This window comes from Diprion similis, chromosome 4, assembly GCF_021155765.1.
Source record: "Diprion similis isolate iyDipSimi1 chromosome 4, iyDipSimi1.1, whole genome shotgun sequence".
In the NCBI taxonomy this organism is placed as follows: Eukaryota; Metazoa; Arthropoda; class Insecta; order Hymenoptera; family Diprionidae; genus Diprion; species Diprion similis.
Window position 1 is genome coordinate 7194288 of NC_060108.1, and position 8881 is coordinate 7203168.

The window sequence follows — 8881 nt, forward strand, 5'->3', positions numbered from 1 at the left end:
AAGAACTGTGTTATGTATACCCTAAAAATACGTATTTATGGTTCCTTGAATGTTAATTGAACGATCTGTGATTATTAGATGATAAACGTTTGCCACAAATAATCCCAAAATAATTATTGAGATCTTTATGTCCATTCTAGTTTCAGTGGCCGAGTATTGGGGTGATGGTAGCCGACAACTGGGCGATTCGTGGCCAACTACTGGGAAAATCGAGAGATTTTTATGAAAACCATTATAATTATATTATGCAAGTTGTTATTATCAAGCACAGTATATGAATCTTGAAAGTTTTTTTCCCGCTCAATCGATTGATCGTTGTTTCAATTCATCTGTTATACATAAGGAAAAAGTCCATCTATTACTTGGATACTAATTACCTTGACTACGTGTTATTTAAATCTTTTACAAATAAATAAATACCAACGAATTACCGCACTATGAAAAGAGAATTGATGGTTCAGGAAATATTTCGTTGCTAGTGACAATTTTTGGCCGAGGCAACGAAGGATTTTGTAAGAGCAAGTAGAATTTAGTTTGGACAAAGAAATATTTTTTTCACCACCCGAACGAAGTACTACAGAAATGCTGAAATTATAATGATGTATAGATACTATACAAATTATCACTAAATTTTTAACCTTTGTATAATCAACCAAATGCATTTAGGCATGCAAATAATCACGAATTATTGCCGTTTAATAATTTTTATTCAACTTTAATCTCAACTAGACCTCTTGGACGCACGAAGCTGTCCGCCATACTGCCATTCTTCTTCCTTTTCCGGACTGTCACCGTTACATTTTGTTTTGCGCGGTTGGTAACTATGTAATTAGTTACTATTTGCTACCACAGTTCAGCCCATTTTGACAAATAAGTTTGTCCTAAAGCTTTTAACGTTAAGGCTTATCCACTAATAATAAACATTATTTTCATAAAATTACCTTTGGATATTATCACAAATATCTTATTTTATAAAATGAAATATTAACTAAAATGAAACAAAACATCTTATCCTAGCCAAGGACGCATGTTATTCTTTTTCTTATACTTTTTCAGTCAGCCACAATATATCTATTGTTTCTTAGTACTTCGGTAACTTCGTAAGGCCCTTTGAAACGCGGTACCATTTTCTTTGAAACCCCGGGTTTACTCTCGAAATTCTTAATCATAACTAAATGACCCTCACTGTATATGTGTGGTGCCGTGCGTTTTTTGTCATACACTTCCTTTCGCTTATCTTGCCCTTGCACGATTTTATCAGTTACCTGTGAGTGAAGTTTAACTAACAATGGGCATTCAACAGAATGTGGTGCTTCGTTATGCACAATATCCCTTAATAAATCCGTTTTGGGACCACGCTGGTCAAGCCTAAATAACACTGACTAGTTATTTTCCCAGTAGATCGATTGAAACTAATGCTCATAGCGTACTCAACTTCGTCAAGTATTATATACCAGGATTTTGTACCTGCGTCGTTGCTTATGTTAGCAAGCATTGGTGCAAGATCGTGGTTTATGCGTTCCACTTGCCCGTTTTGCGAGCTGCGATCCGGTAGCAATCTTACGATTAGCAACGTATACGATTTTTTGTTCTTCAATAAAGGGTTCGAATTCAGCAGAAGTAAACGTGCTTCGACGATCGGACACAATCATTCGTGGTTGACTGTAATTCCTGAAATACTGTTTCAAGCAGACAATAGCCTCTTTCGAACCAGTAGTCTTTGTAACGTAGAGACGAATAAATTTCGGAACGCGTTAATACTAAGAAAAATGTACTTTCTAATAGATTCTCGGTGGTCTGCGGGTCCAAAGTGATCTATGTGCAATGTCTGAAAGGAAATGTTACCCTTTGGAATTGGATTTAAATACCCTTCCTGCGGCGAAAAAGATATACATCTCAAACAGTGACGGGTGTGATCTCTACACTTGTCTCTTAGCCGTGGGATCCAGTACGTATGCCCGACGATCTCTACCATCTTACCAGTTCCGATATGTCCCATCCCGTTGTGGTAATGGAATAGAACTTTACTTTCGATTTGTTCGGGAACGACGAACAAACTGCTGCCTCCGTGTTTCCTATACACTAAACCGTCACGCATTTCGAATTCAGGATCTTTCGTATTTTCCAGTTTATCAATGATCTCACGAATTTTTAAGTCTTTGTTTTGGCAAATGGTAAGGTTCCAGTCAACAGGATTATCCTTGACAACTAAAATTCCAAACGACAGACTGAGAGCATCGACATATCCCATTCGCGAACCCGGTCTGTGTAAAATTGGAAAATCGAAATTTTGTAACGCAAAACTCCATCGAGCGATTCGTGTATTGATATCGGGTTTGTCTAATGTCTCTGTCATTGTACTACAGTCTGATACTATAGTGAACGATATTTCGTATAAGAAAATCCGAAATCGGCGAAGTGTGTAAATGATTGCAAGTATTTCTAACTCGAAGCTATGATAACAGGATTCCGCCTGGGTGGTACGTCAACTGAAATTAAAAACGAGGTGCGTCGTCTGATCCGGTTGTATCTGTAAGAGAACTGCCCTGAACCCAAGCGGACTAGCATAGCAATGTACATCGATTATCGCGTGCGGATTGTATATCGCTAAGATAGGTGCCTCAGTGAGTTTTTTTATTTAAGTGACTCGAATGCATTTATTTCCCCCTCACCGAAAGCAAAAGTCGCATTCTTTTTAATTATGGTCTTTTTTCACAGGTGTTTTGCTATGATGGAAAATTCCTCAATATATTCGCGAAACTACGACGCAAGTCCAAGACAACTTTAAACTCCACTAGTCGATGTAGGTACCGGGTAGTTCACTACTGCAGCTATACCGCTTTCGGTTGGACTTATTCCCTCAGGAATAATTTTATACCCCAAGTGTTCGATTTCGGTACAGAGAAGTGAACATTTATCTAAGCGTAGTTCTATTTTATTTGGTGTTTATTCTAGATACTAAAGTAAGAGGCTAGATTTAATTGATTGTGAAATCAGTAATTTTTTGAAACTCATCTCTCACTTTTGTGCATATGTCTATGAAGCCTGTTTCCTCTTCTCGCTGTCCTTGTTGCGTTCCTCGAAGCGGTCGTCTTCTGGCTCAGAATCTGCTTCCATGTCTGCTTGTTCCTCCGTTTCGGGCAAATGCAACCAACTTGACAGTCACTCCGAGAGGTCTTTTCTTGAGCTTTGGGATCTCGATACTCATTTCTAAGTTGTTTTCAATCTTCGGAAAAGTTCCCGTTCATGTTACAATTGTAACACTTGACCGTACCTCTATTTAATGCTTTGATACTCTCTTCTGTCCCTTTGCTTGTTGTCGATACCATGGTTTGCATTTGATATCATTGAGGGTGGTTTTGGTACACTCAGTTGAATTTTCTGAAGGCTCCAAAGAGATCCTGGATTGGTGGAAGCCATTGCACACGTGGTGGATTTTTCAAGTGATCTAAAGGGATTCCATCGATGACATAATCAACGATTTCTTCGTCCAAGATAGGTACCTCAATTCCGAGAATAATTTTATTGTGACAGTATAGGTATATATATTATATTTTCTAGAATAACCTCTGAAATTTTCAAAGATTTTCCTCAAAAAGTAACGAAGCTACCAGCTACCGCCCGTTGAAGGTCCGCATCCGACTGAGCAGACTGCGTATAGCTTGGAGGCCGCAATTTTTATCCGAAATGAATTGCACAAATGAGAATTTACTTTTTTTATATGTGTCTCTACTATGTGAACCTGAATTCCCTCAAAAAAATTGACGATTAATATATTTTAATGGGGTGTGAACACAAAGCATGATTTTTCGCCATTTTTTCGTACCTTACGAAAATTCGAAAAAAGTACATTCGAGAAAAAGGCGTTTGAAAAAAAAAAGTGGCAGAAAGGGTCAATTAAAGACATGAAGTAATGAATCAATTCAAACAATTTACTGGTTAATCAACGATTCCAACACTATACAGCAATCCTTCCTGATACGTTCTATTTACTTAGCAGTTTGCCTACACTTTTGACGTTGACAAATGATCGAGAGGACGTTAATATATTGATTGATTGCGGTGATGAACGTAACAACGCATTCTCTCTTTTTAATAGCTCGTTTTCCTGGCGCAACAGGTTTTGTTCCCGTCGTTGAGTTTTCCCTTCCAGCAGCCATAAAACTATTTCCCGTTGCTGCAGAGCTTGCTCCTGTCATGACTGCCCACCCACGTTATGTTGTGGTGCGCTTTCCTCTTGTTGTTATTCCATTAGAGAGGTGTCTGTTTCATTTGGGGCATCACCTTGCTCATCTTGCGGATGATCGCTCAGATATTGGTCCATCCATTGACCAGAAGGATCAGTTGCTTCCATGCGCAAGATAAGTTCCGCCCTGCTGTGGGCAACCCGTATTGCTTTTTAAACAGCTCACTTTCCTCTTTGTCTCTCCGAAACACAAAGCGGTACCACGTGGACTCATGGATTCGCGGTTCTTAGGTAGAGAAATTTGTTGTCTACTGATCGTTCTCAGATAGCCCTACTCGTAGGCTGCCCCATTTCTGATATTGTAGTATTTAGGTAGGCAAATAATTACAAATTATAACCGTTTAATAAGTTTTATTCAATTCTACCCTACGTTAGGCCACCTCCGTGAAGTTAGCCGGAGGATTTTCGATTTTTCGGAAAAAAACTTCAGGAAACGTTTGTTGGTCATTTGTAGGTGATTGTTGGATAGGTAAAATTATTTGTTGGATTCTACTTTTTGAGTTAAGTTCAAAGCAAAATTTGGCATAAAGTTAGCCGGACGAATTTGAAATTCTAATATTTTTTAATCGTTCGAGGGTCCAATCGAGGTGAAATCGTTTGTTGGACACGAATATAGCGATTAGAACGTTTGTCGGATCGTGGTTTGATCATAAAGGCAGAAAAACATTTCGGCAATCCAAAATTGAATTTTACGTGAAGTTAGCCGGAAGAATTTGAAATTCTAATATTTTTTAATCGTTCGAGGGTCTAATCGAGGTGAAATCGTTTGTTGGTCACGAATATAGCGATTAGAATGTTTGTCGGATCGTGGTTTGATCATAGAGGCAGAAAAAACATTTCGGCAATCCAAAATTGAATTTTGCGTGAAGTTAGCCGGACGAATTTGAAATTCTAATATTTTTCAATCGTTGCAGGGTCCAATCGAGGTGAAATCGTTTGTTAGACACGAATATAGCGATTAGAACGTTTGTTGGACCGTAGTTTAATTAAAAAGCAGAAAAAACCCTTCAGCGGGTCGGCCGGGAAACAAGCACTTTCGTAATCCGGCGTGAACTTAGCCGGTGACGTCTACGGCTCGCGGTAGCTTACATCACGATAATTCCGTTCAATCGGCTTCATCGGTTGGATCTAATCTATCTCTAAAATCGTTTTCGGCTACTTCCCTTACGGGTATAAGCCGAACGTTATTAGACGAACGGTGATCCAACAAACGTTCTAGCTTCGACATTCGGGACCGACAAACGATTGTCCATTGATATGAACCCCGGCATAGACAGAAGAATTAAAAATTCAAAAATCGTCCGGCCAACTTCCCGCCCAGCTGGTCTGATTATGGTTTTCAAACTTTTCGGAAGTGAATCGTCCTCCGATAAACGTCTAAATAGCGTTATTCCTAACCGACAAACGATTACGCATTAATTGGACCCCCAAACAATCAAAAAATGTTAAGAATTAAAAATCATTTGGCTAAATTCATGCCGAATTATATTTTGGACCTAACTAAAAAACTACAATCCGACAAACAATTATACCCATTCAATAATTGTTTACAAATGACCAACAAACGTTTTGTGAAGAGCTTTATTTTTAAACCCAAAACTCTAGATGTTACGGTAGATGTTTCATTTCGATTAATTTTAGCACTATCGAATGACGATAATATTTGAATAGCGAATGAAGCTTGTTTGTGATTAAAATCTTTACTTTGAAAAAAAAAATATTTCCTAGTCCTATTTCCCTCCACGTTCCGACAAACATTCTAATCGCTATATTCGTGTCCAACAAACGATTTCACCTCGATTGGACCCTCGAACGATTAAAAAATATTAGAATTTCAAATTCTTCCGGCTAACTTCACGTAAGATTCAATTTTGGATTGCCGAAATGTTTTTCTGCCTTTATGATCAAACCACGATCCGACAAACGTTCTAATCGCTATATTCGTGTCCAACAAACGATTTCACCTCGATTGGACCCTCGAACGATTAAAAAATATTAGAATTTCAAATTCGTCCGGCTAACTTTATGCCAAATTTTGTTTTGAACTTAACTCAAAAAGTAGAATCCAACAAATAATTTTACCTATCCAACAATCACCTACAAACGACCAACAAACGTTTCCTGAAGTTTTTTTCGAAAAATTGAAAATCCTCCGGCTAACTTCACGGAGGTCGTTAGGCCTCCTGGAAGTATGAAGTTGTCCGCCATACTGCCATTCCTCTTTCATTTCAGGGCTGCCACCGTTACATTTTGTTTGGTGTGGTCGGCAACCATGTCTTAGTGACTATTTACGATTACACAAATAAATTAACATTGTTGGCCAACCGGGGGTACCTGGGTCACATCTTGGACGACTTTTGCAGCAACTAATTTTCCAAATGCTCGAATCCGCAGTTGAATCGGACGACGCAATTCGTTAGTACTTGTCCCTGCACGCAACTGTTTAGTCTGTCTCCGTTTTACACACTCACTAGCTTCGAAAAATTCCAAATACGGCTGACCCATGTTCCTGGACTTCTTTGAAACTTCTAGATTTTCTTGCCAGGGAACGAACACATGCAGCCGTTAGGAAAATTTCTTCGAAAATTTTTCCTCGTGCCTTGAAACTTCCTACTTATCATTGAATTTCGATAACAATGATCATATGACACATTTCAGGTCATCCGATAGCGTGAAGAGACGTTGTAATTTGTCGGACGTGGCCTTTTAAATTCCTCATATACTGTAGCTGCACGAGTATTTATTTTGTCTTTGAAAAGAAGGAAGATTCCTTCCTGAATAAACCAGGTACTGCAGGATCATCAGCAGTTGATTCTGAAACGGATAGTGTTACACACATGAGTTCTATAAAGGGATCACGGAGTCAGGAATAGAATTTCTGATGAAGTTTTCAATCAAATTTGTCAAGAAGAAAAGTGCCGAAAACTATTTGGTTTAATATTGTGATGAAAATTATTTTCGACAAAGGTGAATAGAGTAATCCTAACTTTCCATCGCATAGGTGGGTCGTTTAAGACTCAGTAAAAATTTCCCGTTCAAATATCTTCAAAACCCAGAGAGGTTAGCACCGGGCCCTTTACAAAGCATAGTATATTCAATTCTACAGACAATTGAAGCATGCAGTAGAAGCGGTGAAGGGTAACCATGAATTATTTCAGAATTTTCAACAAACAAAAATGAAGGCCGGACAGAAACAACCTACCTGTGTGACGGAAGCAGTGAAAATAACTTTAACAGGTTAATAATTATAGACAATTTGCACTAGCTAATGTGAAAAGGATTGCTCAATCGAACAACCATGGTGATGATTGCATTGTACCAACGGGATTGGTATGGAAAGTATGAATATAATTCCTCAATAAGGGTTCGGAGTAGATTTCGTTTTTTATAAACAAGTTACGAAGCTTGAAGATTTTGTCAAGGAAGATTTCTGCATGCATGAGTTATAGGGTTCGTACCATTTTGCTAGGTATTTTACTAGTGGAAAATGTTTATTAAAGGCAAATCGGTAGACGTTTTTACTTCCCTATTCTTTGTTTTCAGAAAAAAGGGAGTTATTTTAATCACCACCCAAAATGGAAAGTTAAGTTTTCACTACATTTCGACGTTTCGTGATCTAAAGAATCACGATATTGAGGATATCGTTTTACTGTTGCTAAAAAGAGGTATGTGCTATGGATAAATATAGACAATACGTCTTTTTAGGATTGGTACATATCAAATAATTGTTTCCTTGAGAAAATAATATACTCGAGATGATGAAACGATAGCAAGGGCATACAGTTTTTGAATATCATAAATATGTATTGTGACAGAACACTGCGTGCATATTAACATTGATTTCTCAACGATTAATCGGAAAATTTATTCGAATTAGAATTTGAGTGAAGCCCTGTAAAAAAAGTCTATAAATTCATTTGTAACTCGTTGAGTATTTCCTTAATTTTGAGAAATTGCGAAAACAAGTGATATTGGTTATAAAATCCTTTGTCTCTTTGTCTGTTTGTTACCTATAAACTCAAGAATCGGTGAACTGATTCACATGAAACTTGCACCAAATTGTTCCTTAGCTCATTCCGAGTAACACATGCTGTTTAAGTTATGCAAAATGGGCTCAATCAGTTGAAAAAGTTATGAACATACGTATGATAAATACGTTAACTTTTGACATGGAATGTACATTATGTGCTCGGAAATTCTGACCGTTACCGTGAGATGGCAGATGTTGTCTCGCCTAACCTTAGAGCATGTAGCACATGGAGGGAGGCTTCTGGCCGCAAAGTGGGAAACCTAGGAAACAGAGAGAGAAAGAGTAACATAACCTCTCTCTTTCAAAGCTAGGAGCGTAGCGTGGTAAATTTAGTGCCCGCGTCAATGATACGCACCTGATTAAAATTTGGTTTGACATTTTGAAGAGTGTATGTTGCCTTCTTTATGGTATATATTGTGTACGGTAATTACGTGTATAATTATTATTGTGTATCGTATACAATATGTTATGTATATTTCAATATAATATATATACCTATAATAACGTATAATATTATATTTACACTCAGGAATTCATGACAATTGTTACAGTAAAGGATAATTTTTGTTCGAAAGAAAACTAGCTTTACGGATTTGGTGTTTGGG